Source organism: Oxyura jamaicensis, chromosome 19, assembly GCF_011077185.1.
Source record: "Oxyura jamaicensis isolate SHBP4307 breed ruddy duck chromosome 19, BPBGC_Ojam_1.0, whole genome shotgun sequence".
NCBI lineage: Eukaryota > Metazoa > Chordata > Aves > Anseriformes > Anatidae > Oxyura > Oxyura jamaicensis.
The window spans coordinates 5,755,337-5,773,703 of NC_048911.1; the positions used below are offsets into that span (position 1 = coordinate 5,755,337).

At 48.8% G+C, this 18,367-nt stretch overlaps 2 long non-coding RNA genes across 2 annotated transcripts; one reads left to right on the forward strand and one right to left on the reverse strand.

Annotated features, from left to right (window-relative positions):
• Nucleotides 1-7,539: 7,539 nt before the first annotated feature.
• LOC118176286 lies at nucleotides 7,540-12,184 on the forward strand. Its single transcript, XR_004755329.1, has 2 exons — nucleotides 7,540-8,092; nucleotides 11,858-12,184. It is a non-coding gene; the product is annotated as an uncharacterized LOC118176286 (long non-coding RNA).
• On the reverse strand, nucleotides 7,936-9,540 carry LOC118176285. The gene is made up of 2 exons (XR_004755328.1): nucleotides 9,280-9,540; nucleotides 7,936-9,198 (listed from the first exon to the last, which is right to left on the reverse strand). It is a non-coding gene; the product is annotated as an uncharacterized LOC118176285 (long non-coding RNA).
• Nucleotides 12,185-18,367: the final 6,183 nt, after the last annotated feature.

Here is an 18,367-nt window from a genome sequence, read left to right on the forward strand (position 1 = left end):
ACCTGTCTTCACAGAAGTGCTCCAGGCCTCTGATCATCTTTGTGGCTGTCCTCTGGAGTTGTCCCAACAGCTCTATGTCCTCCTTACGTTGGGGCCCCCAGAGCTGAATGCAGCACTGCAGGTGGGATCTGCCCAAAGCAGAGGGGGAGAATCACCTCCCTCGCCCTGCTGGCCGTGCTGCTTTTGATGTAGCCCAGAATATGTTTGATTTTCTGAGCTGCAAGACCACCATGCCAGGTCATGTTGAGCTTCTCATCCACCAACACCCCCAGGTCCTTCTCAGGACTGCTCTCAATCTGTTCTCCACCCAGCCTGTGTTTGTGCTTAGGATTGCCCCATCCCAAATGCAGGACCTTGCACTTGGCCTTGTTGAACTCCATGGGGTTTGCACAGGCCCACCTCTCAGGCCTGTCCAGCCTGGTCCCTCTGGATGGCATCCCTTCCCTCCAGCGTGTTGACCACACCGCATGGTGCTGACATGGTGTGACCCCATGGTCACTGACAAAGATGTTAAACAGTGCCAGTCCCAGTACCGATGCCTGAGGAACACTGCTCGTCACTGGTCTCCACATGGATGTTGAGCTGTTGACCACAGCTCTTTGAGTGCAACCATCTAGCCAGTCCCTTACCAACTGAGTAGTCCATCCATCAAATCCACTTCTCCGATTTAGAAACAACATCGTGTAGGACAGTGTCCAATGCTTTGCACAAGTCCGGGTAGATGATGTCAATTGCTCTTCCCCTATCCACCAATGCTGTAACCCTGTTGTAGAAGGCCTCCAGATTTGTCAGGCACAATCTGCCCTTAGTGAAGCCATGTTGGCTGTCACCAGTCACCTCTGTTTTCCACGTGCCTTAGCAGGGTTTCCAGGAGGATCTGCTCCATGATCTTGCCGGGCATGAGAGGTGAGGCTGACTGGCCTGTATTTCCCTGGGTCTTCTTTTTTCCCTTTTTAAAAATGAGGGTTATGTTTCCCTCTTCCAGTCAGAGGGAATGTTACTGGACTGCTACAACTTCTCAGATATGATGGATGGTGGCTTAGCAACTTTATCTGCCAGTTCCCTCAAGGCCCACAGTTGCATCTCATCAGTCCCGTGGGCCTGTGCACCTTCAGGTTCCTTAGCTGGTCTCAGGCCTGGTCCTCTCCTACAGAGCGTGGTTCTTTGTAATCCCAGTGCCTGCCTTGGCCTCCTGCAACTTAAGCGGTGTGCCAGTGATCTCTTACCAGTGAAGACAGGCAAAAAAGTCACTGAGTACCTCAGCCTTCTCCATATCCTGGGTACGCAGTTCTCATTTCCTTAGAGAAACCCTTTAGTGCTGATGTACCTATAGAAGCTTTCTTGCCCTTGATGTCCCTGGTCAAATTTCTTTCTTTCTTTGGCTTTCCTGACTTGATCCCCAGCTGCTTGGACAGTTTCTCTATATTCCTCCCAGCCTACCTGTCCTTGCTTCCACTCTCTCTAGTCTGTTTGAGTTTGTTCAGAAGTAACTTGTTCATCCATGCAAGCCTCCTGCCTGACTTCCTCTTTGTTAGAATTAATCACTCCTGAACTTGGAGGAGGTGATCCTTGAATATTAAGCAGCTTTCTTGGGCCACTCTTCCCTTCAGGGCTTTGTCCCATGGCCCTCTACCAAGCAGGTCACTAAAGAGGCCAGAGTCTGCTCTCATGAAGTCCAGGGTAGTGAGCTTGCTGTGCTCCCTCCTCTCTGCCATAAGGTTCTTGACCTCCACCATTTCATGGTCACTGCAGCCAAAGCTGCCCTTGAGCTTCACATTTCCCACCAGCCCCTCCTTGTTGGTGAGGTCTGGCATAGCACGTCTCCTCGTTGGCTTCTATATCACTTGGAGAAGGAAGTTTTCATCAACACATTCTTGTAAGCTCCTGGATTGCTTGTGTCCTGCTGTGCTGTCCCTCCAACATATAGTGGGGTGGTTAAAGTTCCCCCATAAGGATCAGGGCTTGTGGATGTGAGGCTGCTCCTGTCTGTCTATAGAGGGGCCTCATCCACTTGGTCTTCCCAGTTGGGTGGCCTGTAGCAGACCCCCCCTACAATGTCACCTGTCCCTGCCCTCCCTTTAAACCTGGCCCCTCAGCTGTCTGTGGCTCCTTATCCATCCCCAGGCAGAGCTCCACACATTCCAGCAGATCACCAACATAGAGAGCGATGCTTCTTCCTCGTTTCCCCACCTGTCCTTCCTAAAGAGCCTCTATCCTTCCACCCCAACACTCCAGCCATGGGAGCCATCAGGCTGCTCCTGGCTAAATTGCTGGTGTCCATATGAAACAACAGCAGCAGCTAATAGTAGTGTGTATGAGGCATGGTAGTGTCTCAGTGACATCCCTGATAGGAGCCCCTGCTAAGCAGCACACCTCTATAGAGTGTGTCAGGTTGGCAGATGGGTGCCTCCGTACTTCTGAAAGTCACCTACTCTCCCCCATTGCCTTTCCTAAGCCGTGCTGGTTGTTACACAGGGAGCAGATCTGGCTGCCTTGCTCAGCTCCAGCGTCTCTCCCGATGTGATGGGTCTTTCCCCTTCAGTCTGTGGAGCAGTGAAGTGGTTCTGCAAGGGCACCTCAGCCTTCGGGGGAAGCCTTTTCCTCCTGCTGGTCCTTGCCGCTCCAAGCTTCCATCCTTCTGTGTTATTGGCCCCTCTCCCTTCTGTACTGTGCCAGTGGGGGAATCTTTGGCTGTTTGGCTGTGGGTCCACTGCAGGCTGCGCTTGGAACCAACTATCTAACTCCATCTCAGCCTCCCTGATGTCACGCAGCCTTTTCACCACCTCCCGCAGCTCAGCCATGCGCTGCAGGAGGTGCTCCACCTGGGCACACCTTTTGCAGGTAGGTCTGCAGCCCACACACATGCTTTTATCTCTCTTCCTTTGGTAAATACTGCTCTAAAGTACACAAAACAAGAAAACCCAAGTCAAAGTCTTACAGTCTCAATTATGCTGGCATAAGATTCTTAGTTTATTGCACATAGGCACTATTGGGAATAGTACCCTACTGGTTTGTGGGCCTGTATCTATAGGACTTCAGTATTCAGTACGTTCTCGACTTTTCAGAGCATTTGAAGCAAATAACCACGCTTTTCTTCAGAACATGTTTCCATTTCAGAATTTTGGTTACTTAAGTGGTGTTAACTAACATGCGTTTTTCTCCAGGAATGTTAAGGTAAAGCTTGAGAGATGGCCTAGTTTGAAGTCCAGGGATAAAATGAAGCTTCTGTTTTTTTCTCCTGATGTTGCTATGGGCTAATACTGCTTCACTGATAGGAGTCGGTGAAGTAAAACAGGTAGACAGCTTCTCCTGAAAATTGTCTGAGCTGTTCCTAATTCACGCATACCCAGCCTTCTGACTTCTAGAGTTGCCTACAAGGGTGGCTTGATCTGGGGACCAAAGGCTGGAAGAGGAAACTGATTGGGGTGGTGTTGCAAATTCTGGAAATACCTAATAAAAACCACAATGCGACTCCTTTAAAAAAGCAAACCCATATCCTTTCTGTTTCAGCAACCTAAAAATCCACCTCTAAATGTCCTATTTACGAATTGGTCTGGTGGGGAAAACGTTTTTTTTTTAAACCAATTTTGCTATTTGGTAATTAGAGGAGCCTGCTTTGCAATTTGTCACCCACTGCATTGAAATACAGAGAAATACTAAGATTGTGACCAACAAAAGCAAAAGGGAAAATGTTAGAGAAATGTGTTTTTGGCCTTAGTTTATCCCTTTGCACCCATGTATTGCAGCGGAGAGCTACGTGTGTCCATCAGGTTGAAATGCTGTAATACTGAGGAATATTGGATTGTTCCTAGGCGCGATGTACAAAAGTTAAATGCAGCCAAACAGAAGAGTAAAAACTTAATATTAAAGTTCAGATCATATTGATCTTTCCTTTTTTTGTTTTCTTTTTCTTTTTAACTATGACTTGAATCAGTTTTGATTCTATTTGTACGTGTTTTCTTGTTCTTAGAAAGCTGCCATTTTCTTTTGCATTTTTCTTTGGCATTACATAGAAAATCTGAGCCTTGGTTTTCAACCCTCTGCAGGTGATTGTAGGGTTAAGATGGCTTTTTTGTTTTGTTTTGTTCTTACATTTCACTTGTCTTGTTGCATGATGGTTAATAGCTGATTTGGAAATGACATTTCTCTCCTAGATTAATTTTGTGTTTGTAAGATGTGCATATTGCTTTGCAGAATAAAACCGATGAAGTTTATTTTGTTGTCTTTATTTCTACTAATCAGATGCTATGGAGGGTTCATAAATCATTACACTATATGCATCCTTGGAAGAAATCAGTGGTGAAAGTCTATAATGGATTGGAATTTCAAATCCTTTGCTGTACGTATGGTGCAGTAAGCACCTTTTTATGTATTCTGGGGGAAGGGAATGCAGCTGGTTCCCATCATGACAAATGCAGAATTTGTGCCTTAGACACATCTCTGCTGTTGCTTTTTTTCTTGGGACCTGGTTGTCTTTTTGTCTCTTATTAGTCACAGGTACATAAAGCTTGTTTTATTGATGCAATGCAGACTTCCGTGCTGGACATACAGGTGGAGCACTAGGAGTGTGACAGAAGAGAACAGCCGTAGCTATCTTTCTGAGACCAATGTGGTGTTAATAGTCAGATGAGTTTTTATTCCATTCACATTTATTTCGCCTTTCAGAATCCCGAGAATTTCAGCCAAATGTTGTCTGCCTTCTGTGTTGACAATGTTATTAGATTTAGAAGGAAAACCCCCAAACAGGTTGATTTCTTGCTGCAGTAAGGACCTCTGAGAGGAAGCTAAAGGTAGAAATAAGCACTTGTGATTGCTCCATTTTCAGGTTCTGTGACAATGCTAAGGGAAGTACTCAGTATGCCTTGATCATTATCATGCCCACCCCCTGCCTCCTTGCTACAGGTGCTCTGTAACTCACTCAGCTGAACTGAGACCAGATCCTGAGCATTCCAAAATGCTTGCAGGTGGCTTGAGATCGTTGAAGGACATATATGGATGGTTTTTGAAATCAAGATAATGTAAGTCATTAAATTCCAGCTCCAGTTATTGTGCAGCTGGAACAAGTTGCACCTGCATGTTTTCAGTGCTTGAGGGAGTAGGAAAAACATACTTGGTGTTGCTCTTGGAAGCTTTTTAAAAGCTAGGCACTGCGTATTTGACAAGGACAGGGAGGCCAGCCTGTCTTGCTTTGCTGGAGAATGGAGTTCAAAGCATTCACATAGTGCTCTAACATACTCTGGATGTATGCAGATGGTGCCTATTCAAATCTAGTGGCAAATGGGAGCATTGTTTAAAAGCAAATTTGTGAAGTTGTTTTAGATTCTTTTTTTCTGGGGAGAGAAACTCTGAGAATTAATAGAAAAAAGTGAATTTAAGAGAATAGCTCTGACAAATCCCCTTGGTTTGGCTCTAGGAAGTCTGGCTAGCTCTGAAATGTCTCTCTGAATTAGCATTAAAGCCCTGTGTTAGCATGGTCTGTCTTGGAGTTAGTCTGTCACTGTTGGAGTTACCAAAGCAATCTTCTTGGCCTCTGCTGAATTCAGTCCATCAGCCAGCAGAGAGGAAGAGAGAGGCGCTAGGACATGTATTCACTTGTTTCCTGTTAAACAAACTCTCTTTTATAACTCCGGCAGCCACTATTTGGCAAATACGCACATATGTTCAGTGAACTCTGGAGAAGTGCAACTTCCTTGAAGAAAATCCTGGTTTTAGAGCTATTACTGCATAGAATTATACATGAGTAGACTTAAAGGGGGATCTGTAGTGAATTTCCATTGGGGAAAATGTACTTAGTAAATGAACAGGTGATATAACCACATTTTTTTTCTGAAGTAAAGGCGAGGAACTTGCTGTCTGGAATAGCTGGCGAGCCTCTTGCATAGGGAAAGTCTTGCTGTCATTTAGTACCACAATTCTTTCAAGGCCCTCTCCTGGCTCTTCATAGCATGAGCAGCCTAAAAGTAAGTTTTAAGCAGGTAGTAGTACAATGGGAGAAAAACAGGCTGCTTTGATGAATAACAGGACATTTCCAAAAGCCGGAAGGTTGGAAGGGTGGGGTGAGCAGAAGGGATTCGTTTGATAGCATTGTAATCAGGCTGTTTGCTCGTAACAATGGTGTTTGTTAATAAACAAACAACAGCAATGAAAAATTACGTAAAGCTTGCTCATCTGGAAAAAATGCACGCTCCATGTTTGCAATCAGATTACATCTAGTGTTAGCAGGCAGCTACAGATTGGGATGAGAAGTACCATCTGCTGTCAGCAATGGCATTTCTTTAATCGGGCGCTTTGTGCCAAATATTTTGGTATGATGTGGAAGTATTGCTGAAAAGGAGGAACAGCATCTGTCTTCTTGCAGCAGTGCCTTCTTCCTGCAAGCAAATTTCCTTACCCTTCTTTATAAAAGAGTTTCAAAGAAGTGTCCTCAGAAGTGCATATGAATAACTATGCTGAAATTTAGGTTGCAATTTCTTTACTGTCTAGTGTTAATCAAAATATTGCTAGTGATGATTTACCTGGCAGAATGAAAAAAAATAAATCTGTAGCAAAAGGTAGAAAACTAGACGTGGTTAAACTCTTTGGGCCTGTCTGCCTTTAACCAGTTGATTCAGTGACTTTCAAACTTGATTTCTGAGCTGCATAAACATCCTCCTTGGAAGATGCCTGAGAACTTGTATGTACAAAGGTTTCTTTGTGGTGTCTGTTAACTTGGGTAGTCTTTCTGTTAGCCTTTGCCAGCTTTTCAGATGTAGCTTGGGGACTGACCTTGAGGTGTCTGTTAACCCCACATTGAAAGCAACTCAGCTAAATAAATAGCAGAATAGCTGAGAACCAAGGTGCAAGCTTGCTGGATTTGGATCTTTGTTCAGCGCTGATGCAAGCAGTGTTCCTGTCCATCAGTGCACCGCACCAGCTCTCAAGAGATCTGGATTTCTTGCTCTGCCTTGCTGGGTGACTTGGGCAGCTTGCTTTATGTTTGCAGATCTCATTTTCTCCTTTATTTCTACAGGCTCTACAGCTGTACAAAGCGCTATGACCTTTGCTGATGTAAACTTAGGGAGGTTATTTCCTAACCTGCACGGCTTCCCAGCAGAACCAATATTTGCTGTCTTTCAGAAATGTTTCTTTACAGGATGTTAAAATAAAAATTGGGCACCTAAGGATAGACTTCCTTCTGTTATCTCTATTGTTTGCTCCTTGCACCAATATTCTTGTACCTTGATGAAATAAGTAACTACATGAGATTTCATCTGTAGCTAAACACACAAGTCAATCCGTGTGTGATCCCTTTCATAGACCTTATTATTAAGGTTTGTGAATAGGAGACTTCGCAGTACATTACATTGATTAGCATATACCATTGGAAAATATCTCTTCTGGTTAATGACCTCAAACTTATAACAAGAGGGGGATTTACAGAGAGGAGGGTGACAATGCCCTTCCTCCAGTCTCTGTATAAATCACACCATGGAGTTAACTTTGTCTGCTCCTACTGTGCAAGCATGTCTGTGGGGAAGAAGAGCCCAGAAGCAGCTCAGGTAAGTGAGTAACTGCAAAATGTGGATAAACCCATCATGTCCTTGTTCCCATTTCACCCTAGAGCCCCATATAAACAAAATGATCCTTTTCTACCAAGCACATTTGGTAAGGAAAGTCATTTTGTGACCTGTAGGTGGGGATGTGGACATGTGGAGCTCACCCTCCCAGCAGCTCTCACCACAGCTCAACACCCAAGGGAGGATTTTCACCTTAGAGTTTACTTGTTTCTACTGGACTCTCCCTTTTCTTTGGCAGCAGTGCTTGATGAGCAGCTGAAGCCAAATTGCTGCCTGTGTCTCAGGTGTGTGGATTTGCCATTTTGCAGAGTAACGAGGTGCCACAGGAGCTGCTGAGCACCTCTGATTGCTCCTCAGCTGGTGGCTGGGGACGTGGTGATTGAGCTGGGGTGGTCACTGCTGGGCACTTGGGCTTCTCTAGGGGGAGAGGTATTTCAGGCAGAGCATGGGAGGTTTGGGGGTGATATGAAGAAAAACTTGGAAGTGAACGAGGGGGACTGGAGGTGCCTTCTCTTGCTGGTGCTGCTGTGGCCCAGGTAAGTCCCTGCCTGCAGGGAGCTATGGGGTAGGGGGGCTGTGGTGCTTTTGTGGTGGGTGGCAAAACTGGACTCCAAAGTGAACCTAAAGGGGTTTTAGGAGGTGGTGGCTGGTGGGCTAAGAGGTTGCTACACAGCTTAAAGCAACAAGGGCTGGCTGAACTTGCTGATTTTTGAGCCTGAAGCAAACAGGCCGAGAATGAAGCTTTCTGAGGAAATCCCCAGTGAGATCAGAGTCAGCACTAGTACGGGGGGAGGACGGAAAATGAGTTAATTCAGATCAGGAAAAGAGGTCTGACGCTTCTGCAAGAAACTGACTTGAAGCATACAAGGACCAGGGAGAAAATGGGGCGGGAAGCGCCAGTGGGGAGGCGGCGAGGCCCGGCCCTGCCCTGCCCGCCCGGCGCCGCCAGGGGGCGGCAGGAGCCCGGCCTGGAGCCATTCGGGCCTGGACCTGCTTCCAGCCGGGCCCGAGGTGGGCCGGGCTTGCGGGGGGGGGGAGACACCCGGCGCTGTTTCTGCCCCCAGTCCTGTGGGGAGAGGGGGACAATGACAGCGCCTGCGGAGTGCCTGGAGCCGTGTAACCGTGCTCTGGGCAGTGAGCGATGCTCGTGGCTCTGCCACAGGTGTCATCTGGGTGCTGCCGTCCCTCCTGGGGTGCCTGCGTGCTGTAGCTTCACAGGGAGCCTTCCTCACCCCAAAGGGGTGCTGGGGTCAGCATCTGTGGGGTATGGTGGCTGAATCTCCTGAACAAGCGTTAGGAATTGTAGTGTGAATGTAGGGTGCTTCCATCCTTCCTCTGGTGATAGTTTGTCAGAAGTTGTTGTCCCCTAAAACGAGGGGTTTTCATTTAGGAAGGGATGGAATATTGAACAACAGCAGTCTTCCAGCTCTTTCCCTGATGTTCTCAAGCGGTCTCTCTGCTGATGTGCTCCTTTGGATTTGGTCAGTGCTCAGGTTTTTGTGCTGCAACACCTACCTGGCGATGTGCTTCCTCTCCTTGCCTCCACCTGTGCTTTCAATAAACAACCCACCGGCCTTAGCACTTCCTTAGCAGTAGGTGTGTGGTTTCCCTTGTGCAGCATCTGAGGCCACAGATGCCCTTTCTTAATTAGAAACAAATCTATTATGAAACAGAGGCACTGCAGCGTTCCCAAGGCTGTGTTATAGGGCTGGGGATGGCTTACCCTGCTCAGTTCTGTTCCTGCAGGTCTCCACGTGTCTGCAATCACTCAGGGAAAGTCTGGGAAATGGGCTGGTTTTCCTGGGTCTTGCTTCCAGGTAGGGAAGGGTAACAGCAGGGAAATTGCGAAGAATAAATTGGGTTTGGGGATCTTCCTCATTGCAGCCCAGCCTGGTAAGCAGCTGAGCAAAGGTCAAAGCAATTTGACAAGTTTGTCCATGCTGTTGATTTCAGGGGGTACAGAGGAGGCATTTGCCTTTCTCTGTTGTGATGGTTGTAAATATCAGTGCCCTGGGTGCTGGTAGCATTAGGTGCTACCTAATGAGTACAGGGTCCATCATAATTTGGAATTGATATCAGGTGGAGGGAGGCAGTGTTTCCAGGAAGATGGCTCAAACCCCTGCTAGCAGCAGCACGTTAATGTCTCCTGACTAGGACCTGGCTCCTGTACCCAACTTTGCCCTGAAGGTAACAGGTTTTAGAAACCTAGCTGCAGCTTGTTTGTTTGAATATTTGAACTTTTCCCCATCTCCTGTTAGAATTAAAGCCACAGTCCCTGTGTTTCTCTGCTGGGGTGGATCAGGGAAATCTTCCTCCCCCTGCTTTGGATCTTGTCAGACTGCATGCACAGCCCCCGCTGGCTGTTAGCAGGAGAGGAAAGCAAATGAGGCAAACCCCTGGCACACTGTGCTGTCCTCCAGGACCACAGCGGGCTTGGAATTATTTATGATGTTCCATTGTGCATGAATAAAATGTTTTGTAGGAACACAGGAAGCCTCCATCATCGGAGATGTCCCAGCAGTGCCTGCTGCAAGCAGGCACTTTCACGAAGTGAGGTGCTGGCTGCTCCCCTGTGGCCGGAGGACCATGGGGTTAATGTCTCGCTGGCTTCTTGTGTGCAGGAGAGTCATAGGCTAGACTCGTTCAAAGCAGTTTTTCAGCAGAAAAGCTCCATCCACCCAGTGGTTGCCCAGGCACGATTGTGCATGCACAAAGCAAACAAGCGACTGTGGAGTGAAACCCTGGCACATGAGGCACAGTCATCGACTCCAAGCCTGGGCACAGCTGGAGGCCAGCAGGGCCCCTGGTGTGGGTTGGAGCAGCCTGAAAGCTGCTGTGTCTGAGCTGAGTGACTGGAGGAAGGAGTCCCCCAGCGTCTGGGGCTGGAGCCCAGAGCAGCTCAGGCTTGCTGTTCCTCCTTGCCAGGGTAGCCAAATGAGTTGTTGCAGACAATGGTCCCCTGGAAAGGCTGCCCTGACAAAGTCAAAATACTTTGAGAAGCACTTCCTTCCTCTTCGCTGAAAAACTGGAATCTGAGCAGATCTGCTGCAAACTGAATATGAGCAGGCATTGAATAATACAACCTCGAGTCAATGCGCCAACCGCTGCAGCATCAAGATTTCCCCTTGAGTCATTTGCGGCATCATAGCAGCAGATAGAGCTAACTTTGAGCTAAAGCTCATTTGTGGCTCAATAACGAAGTCCAGGCTTCCCCGATGCGATGGGCTGGGGAGGTCATGGTGAGGCTCCCAGGAGACGGAGCATGTTGCAGAGGTGGCTTCTCCCATGACCTGCCATCTGCGGCTGGGTTGTACGCTAAACTCCTGCAAGACATAAGTCCCTTCTGCCCATCTGGTGCTGAGCTGATCTGGCTGCTTACATCTCGTAACTGCTCTGGATTAGAGCTGAAGGGTCTTTATCGAGGTGTGGGGAGCATTAGGCTTCGGGTGCTGATGGGGATGGGAACAGATCTGGCGGAAGATTTGCTTCTTGGCCTGAACTGCTGAGTATGGCATTGGTGGTGAAGATCACAGACAACAGAAATTTGCTGAAACCAGTGTTTCTGGTAGCATTGAGTCTTTCTGTGTTTCAGCTTTATAATCCAATTTGAGCAGGAGGTGCCTACAGATCAGAAACCTCAGTGGTTGGGAGCCACCACTTTGCCTGCGTGCCGGTGAGGCGTGGGCATGCTCCTGCCTTTAGGTTTTTGTCTGCTGCCATGCTTAAGGCAAGACAGTGAAAAACTCTCTGAGGACTCAGAATCTCTGAGAACCCTCAAAAGCAAAGAGCATCTCTCTTGTACAGGCATGGTCTTGTGTTTGTAGGATCTTCTAGCCCAGAGCCAGCTCTGCTGTGGTGTGAGCAAGAGGCTGCTAAATGGAGCAGGAGCTGCTTTGGGTGCTCTCATTGTGAGTCCAGGATGGCCAAGGCTTGTGATGTTTGAGGACAGCACGTCTGCTATTTCTGGCCATGTTTCCTGAGAGCAGCTTGCAAATTCTCTGTGTTGCTGGAAGTGTGATATCTCTGTGCCTGTGCTGAGACAGCCCGGGAGGACCTCGGCATCCTGCTGGAGAGGTCTTGGCCGTGGGCTCTGTCTCCTCGGGGCTCTTGGTGGTGCTGGCAGTGCTGCTGCCTGCTTCTCCCAGCTGGATTTCATGTGATGCACGGCTTTGCCCATGGTTCCTCTGATTGCAAAACCAGATGGTACCTTGTTGCCAAAAGATTTTGCAAAACATTCCTCCGTGCTGCTCCGTCTGCTGGGGAGAGGGTGCTTTGTTCATTGTTCTGTTTATCCAAAATAGGTCACTTCCAACCACAAGCATCTGGGGCTTTTGCTGTTGCAGGAAGCTGCCAATGCGAATGCAACCTTCGACATGCCTGTGAGCAAGCTCATTCCTGGAAATGGGAAGATCTCCTTTAAAATGACTGTTTGTCCATCACGCCACCCAAGGTTCTCCATTAGGAGTGTGCTGAGCGTGGGTTGCTTTTCATTCTGGCAAACAGAAGTGTTTGTTTCCGTTTGTTTGTTTGCTTTAACCTTCTGGGAGGAGATGCCAAGGATGTGTTAAAGAAATTTAATTTAATTTCTCGTACTTCCAGAGGTGCTGAAACCAGCGGGTGAATCACTGCCCTGCTGCGTGTGGGAAGGCAGGGCTCTGCCGCACCAGCACGGGTGTCTGAATGGGGCCATTTTAGAGAGTGACGTAAAGGAAAAGGAATTGATTTATTTACTAACAAAGCCACAATGGAAGAGAACCCCCCCTGTAGTACCAGAAAGAGCATTTAAGATCTCTCTGTCTCTGGGTTGGCTTGGTGTGTGCATTTGGGGCTTTTTGCCTCTCTTAGGCAGGAGCATAAGCTAATGGCGAGGGCTGCTGCTGGAGAGGGAAGGTACACTGGTTTACCTTTCTTCTCCCTTTTTTTTTTTCTTTTTCTTTGTCATTTTCAGGGCTTTTTTAATCTATCAAAGCTTTAACAAGTGCTGCTGGGCACCCAAGCCAGGCTGCCCTACTGTGACGTATAGGCCCCAACCAAGGGGATGCCTAAGCTGTGGTCAGCTCGGTGGACAGAAGTAGCTCAGCTGTCCTTGTCCACAACAATGACTCACTGCAGCTGAGCTTAAAAACAAAAAGCAAAAGCAACAAACAGTAGCACCTCTCACAAACCTCGCCTGCCTCAACACCTTGGTGCTGAGGGACGGGGGTTTGTATGTATTTCTATTAAAATTCATGACACACACTAAAAATTGCGGTGAGGCTAAGCTCTGTTCGTGAAGAATTTAAGATTGCTGCTTCTGGGCAGGAAATGTCTTGCTAGGGGGGCACCGAGAGAAAGCAGTCTTGAATAAGAAACACAGCTGAATCTGCAGTTGGGGTTTATAAATTAAAAGGAAAAAAGAATTAGCTCTCCTGTTCTGGCAGAGACACGAGTGCAGCTGAGTTATCTGCAGGGAAGGGTGAAGCTGATGGAGACCCTGACCTTGGCTTGTGGAGATCACCTTGTGCTTCAGGTCCTCGCTGCAAAACCTCCCTGCCCTGCGGCTGAGGAAATGGGAGAGCCCCTGATAGGGGCAGGATTGATGAAACCAGCAGGTAGGGGGGTCAGTGTGTGGCTGCCACGGTTATTCCATGGCAGTTGTGCATCTCTGTGCGTCAGTGTTGGTTAAATGAGTGGTTGGAAGGGGTTCTTGGGGGTGGCGAGGTTTGTAAACCTCCCTTGGATGGCTGGGAAGAACGGCAGGGCTCGGTGTGCCCACTGTGATCTGGGCAAAAGCTGTTGGTACTCTCCGCTCTGCGCTGCGGCTTGAATCTCAAATACGGTGACTCTGAGCCTTCTCTGCAGGCACAGCTGGAATACAAAGCACTCCTGGATTAGTTCAGCACTGAAGGTTGTAGCGAGAGGGAGAGCTGCGGCACTTAGCTTTGATTTGATTTCTTTCTTGAACCTTTTAAGGCTCTCAGGCTTGAAGCTTTCCCTCCTGCCCCCAGGACCCGTCCATCTGCTTATCTGCAGTCACCAGCCAACCGGCTCTGCTCCTGTCCTGGCCATCAGAAACACGGCTGGTTGTGTCAATGGATGTCTTGATAGCAAGAGCGAGGACCAAGGTACCTGGCAGTGGAGCTCTCCAAAGGTTTCATGGGTTTTTCCTACTATTTATGGCCAGGGCCATCCCACATGGCTGCTCGGGAAGCCTGGTGTGGCTGTTGCCTCTTCTGTAGGTTGATATTGCAAGGCAAGAATGTGGTCAAGGTGCTGTATGGAAATCTAGACTCTTTCCCTGTAAATAACCTTCAGCATGATCCAAAGAATCCCCTAGCTTTCCCCCAAGGATTTGCCTATAGGTAGGCTTGCTCTAGCACTTGGGAGCCTGGATATGCTTGCCAAACTGGGCTTCAAATGTCTGAAAATGCCAGAAAAAGTGAACGTGCGTTGGCAAAAGTTATTTCAGGGGTCTGAGCCCTGCTCACAACCACCTGGAATTGCTTTGAAGAGCTCTAGCTCTTCTCTGGTCAGTGTAGGCTCTCCCAGGTCGCCTGTTGATTTGCTCCCACTTACAGAAAGGGTGAGACCGGGAATGTTTAGTGCAAGATCGCAGACACGGGATGTCTCACCCGCTCCTCCAAATAGCAATTTTCACCTGGCTCTCCAAGATGTAACAACCACAGCTTCTTACTGAGAAAAGTAAGCTCTCTGCTTGAGAAGCCAGGGCTTTTCTCTAGATTAGGGCCAAGAAGACTAAGCAGGGAAGAGGCCTTTGAGTTTGGTCTGGGGTGCTACAATCTGGCACTTGGGTGGGCTTCATTTTCATCTGTCCCTTTTAATCTTTTGGGGGCTCTTGCTTTGGAGAGGTGCGTTCTTGGGATCCCTCGTCAAGCTGTTGACGAGCTGTGCAGTGGTTGCTGTTGTCCTGGTCCTGACGATGCAGAGCCCTGATAACGCCGCTCCGGACACCGCGGTGCTTTGGCTCGGCAGGGGGCTCTTGTGCCTGGCATGGGGTTGGAGGATGGCCTTGTGTTGGGTCTCACGGTGGTGTGGTGAAGGTCTGATCCCCTGCTGGTTGGTTTCTCTGACAGATTTTACGTTAATTTTGCTAAGTGATGGTGGCTATGGCTTTTAATTGCTGAGGTTAAGTCAAGCGACAGCATTTTAAAATGTTGTTCTTCTAATTCCGTGTTTCTTTCACAAATGCATTCCTCTTGCAAGTGGCATTGCTCAGATGCTGAGTAATGTCACAAAAGGAGCACTAGAGGAAAGGGGAATTAGATCCATGCTTCTCAGCGCTGTTTGTAATTTTTTCCCAGATATTAGCCCTAACTTTTGACTTGCAGCTTCATTCTAAAAGGGTTGTGAAGCAAATTCCAGAGGCTGAGGAACCCAAATCTCCTAGGAAATGGATGCAAGATGTGTCTCCAGCTTGGTCTTGAAAATCTCAGCCCTACAATTTTGATGTTCATGTATGCAAAGGGTCAAGAGCTTTCCATCTGTGTCAACATCATCTGATCTGATACCGCTTTTTCCTTTAAAAATGTGGTTTCTTTCCTTCTATTTGCCTGCTTCAAAAGTTATTTTCTTGTCCTACCTCCTCACGTCATGATGAGAAAAACTATCCTGTTTGTGCTGCTTACTTAAAATATAAAATTAAATTAGAAAGGAAAAAATCAGAGGAGCAGTTTCAGCTCCTTGGGGGATTTCCCAGGACCATGCATCCCCTGCGCACAAAGGCTGTGAGCTGTTTCCCTGCCGCTCCTGCCCTCCTGGATTCGCACACCGTTGGTTTGTATTTAGCACGCGGTGACATCTTTTAACAAACACATTTTCCATCTGGGCTGCATTATTTAGACGTCTCCAGGAATGTTTTAAGCTGCTTCTACGCTCCCCCCCCCCTTTCCTGGCAAACAAATATTTTATGCGAGGCTTCACCAGCACCCTGGTGGAGCGGGCAGTCACTGGCCTTGCACTGAGCCAGCGATCGGGCACGGGGAGCCTTGGCTTTGCCCCACCAGGTTGGAAATGGGAAAATCTCCAATTCCACCCAGCTTCTGACCCTTTGGTGGGCAAGGGAGGGAGAAGGGAAGCGCTGATCAGAGCAGGTTCGGTGGCAAGGTACAAAAGGATGCCGTGCCTGCTGCTGGTCTGAGCTGGTGTCCACCAGGCGCTGGACTTTGGGTGGGAGTGAAGCAGTTTTCCTTTAGATCAAACAAACAAAATCTGATGTCAGTTTGGTCTTGCAGGGCCCTCGGGCGCTCAGCTGCGGTGGGAGGGATGCAGCACAGCCATCCCCGGTGCTCGGGAGCGCTCTGCAAATTCTCCTTTAAACACTGCGGGGAGCGCAGCGTGGATGTATCGCGCTGGATCGGGTCGCCCTGACTCGCCTGACTGTGTTTTTCTGAAATGACCCCAAAACATTTGATTATTTCAATGAAACGAAATTGGATTTTGCTGCTGATGCCTTGCCTGATGCGAGCTGTTTTTATTCCTGGGGGAGGGAGGCCTGAGGAGACCTAAAGAGGAACACGGTGCCGTATCCACGCTGGCTGCCTTGCTGTGAGTCGCTTCGTTACAGAGCGCCAGTAAGAAAACCAGTGTTTCCAAAATCAGAAAGTTTTTTTCCTCCCACAAGCAAGTTAAAACTTTGATTTATATTTATTATTTCTGAAGTATCAACTTTTTACTCTATGCTGGAAAGAAACCAGTGGTTTCAGCCTCTCTCTCTGGCCAGGAAATTTTGGAGTCGGGTCAGTTTTACCCCACGCTTGGGAGATGTGAACTGCAAACACAAAAGACTTCTCTCGTTCCTGCTCAGGAGGAGGATCTCCTCTGGTGTGCAAGCAGGGAAGGCATTGACTGGATCACGGCTTTGCTTTGAGCTCTGGGGAAGTTCAGACCTTGGTGCAGTCCAAACCAGGGGTCTTATTCCTGCCTGAAAACCCATGGCATGCTGTTCTTTAAAAAGTATATGTATTTTTTCAGCTTTAGCACAGTTAAAATGGAGAGGGTAAAACTTTAATTTTGCAATTAACCTAAGGCTGTGCTGCGCAGCATGGAGTTTGCTTCTCATAACTGGGAGTTTAAGCCTAATTTTTCTGTTCTCTCAAATGCCCTGAAAATAGTTCCCTCATCCCAGATAAAGCCCCTGCTGACAGCGCAGCTTACCGAGGACACGGCCAGGCAATGGATGAGCACGAACCAAACGGGAGATGAAATCGTGGGGATTTATTTGTTGCCCTCCCTTCCCATCTGCACTCCTCTTCCTTTCGGGCAGCGTTGACTTGTAGGTAACCGAGCCTAGATTTTGCAAGTTATTATTGTCTGAATCCTGGAGAGCTGCAAATTCCCATGTGAATTGTGACCTTCAGGCTGAGCACGAGCTCCAGCTGTCACCTTGCTCATCCCTGAGCCACGTCCCCGACCGTGCCCAACCCCGCTCGGTGCGGGGCGAGAAGCCTGTTCCCTGCACGAGGGAGAGCATTTAAGGTTTAAGCAGCTTTGCACAAATGGGATTTGCACTGGTTGGTTTCTGAGAACCAGCCACCAAGCTCAGCTCCTCCCGCACCCTCCCCGCCAGGCCGGGTGGGTGCAGGTGATGTTGGTCCTTTTCTAAACAGGAGGCGGCCTGAGCTCGACAGGCACTTTGTACACATTATTGAAGGCAAGCTGGGTGGCATCGCTCGCCCTGTCTCTGAGATTTAACGGGACCGAGGCTGCCAGACAGCAGCAACTTGGTCCTGGTGCTGAGCCATGAGGCTGTGGTGGAGCTCGGGGCTCCGATGTGTGCCATGAGGCCGTGGTGAAGGAGCTTGGAGCACAAGCTTCCCCACCATGTGGGGGCTCGGCTCGGCGGTGCTTGGGGTGGGGGTGAGCTCTGGGTGCCAGCAGGGTGCTGTCCTCAGCTGGGATGGGGTGAAAGAGTTGTGTCCCATCACAGGGACGTGCTTGTGTCCTGTCGAGGGCTGTGCAGCGGGTGCAGGATGGTGATGAGTCTCGGGCGTGAAGCAACCTTTGGGAAAAACCCCAGAACCCAGCCCAGGAGTGCTGACCCCTGGTCCCATTGAATTGGCTGTTCCCCTGCAGCAAATCTTACCAGCGGAAAAGGATAATTCTCCATCAAATACTCATCATTTTTTTTCCACTTGTGAAGCAAGGCAGTAATTTTCCCTATGGACCAAAGTGCAGAAAACTCTCCGAGCCTTTCAAATCCTGCCTTTTTGCAAAGAGCTGGAGGGAAAGGAGAGGGTGGGTTGCGAGATGACTCCAGGAAAACATCCAGCGAGCCCTCCTGGCAGCTCTAGGCTCTTGCTAAACAACTTTGGGGCTGTGTGTAAACACTCCTCTGCTTTTATAAACACGGCATCCAGATCGTGGAGTGGAAAAAAGCTGCGGCCGTCACGTGAAGGGGAGATGTATTGCTTCCGGCAGCTTAAGTATTTTTATCCTCTCTCAGGGTTAAGGGTTTGGGTTTGGACGTCTTTCGCCTGGGAAATGGGGGAGCGGGGAGAGGTGGCACTGCAGAGGGCAAAGCACCTGGAGCTGGAGAAAGGCAGGATGAGAGAAGCCCGTTGTGGCAGATACTGAAGGCGTGGGGACGGCCGCGGCGGGGTCTGATGCGGGGCGAGGGCGTTGGGTGCTGGGATCCGTCCTCCCAGCACCTGCGGGGGTAGCACGGGCACCCACCTCCACCCCTCTGCCTTGGGGTAATGCTTCTGGATTTGTCCACTCTTCCAGTTGGACTAAATTATTTAACGTTTGCCAGTGGCTAATAATAATATTTTTTTCCTGGGAGGCAGATGTACCCCTATAGGTTTGCCTGGCCC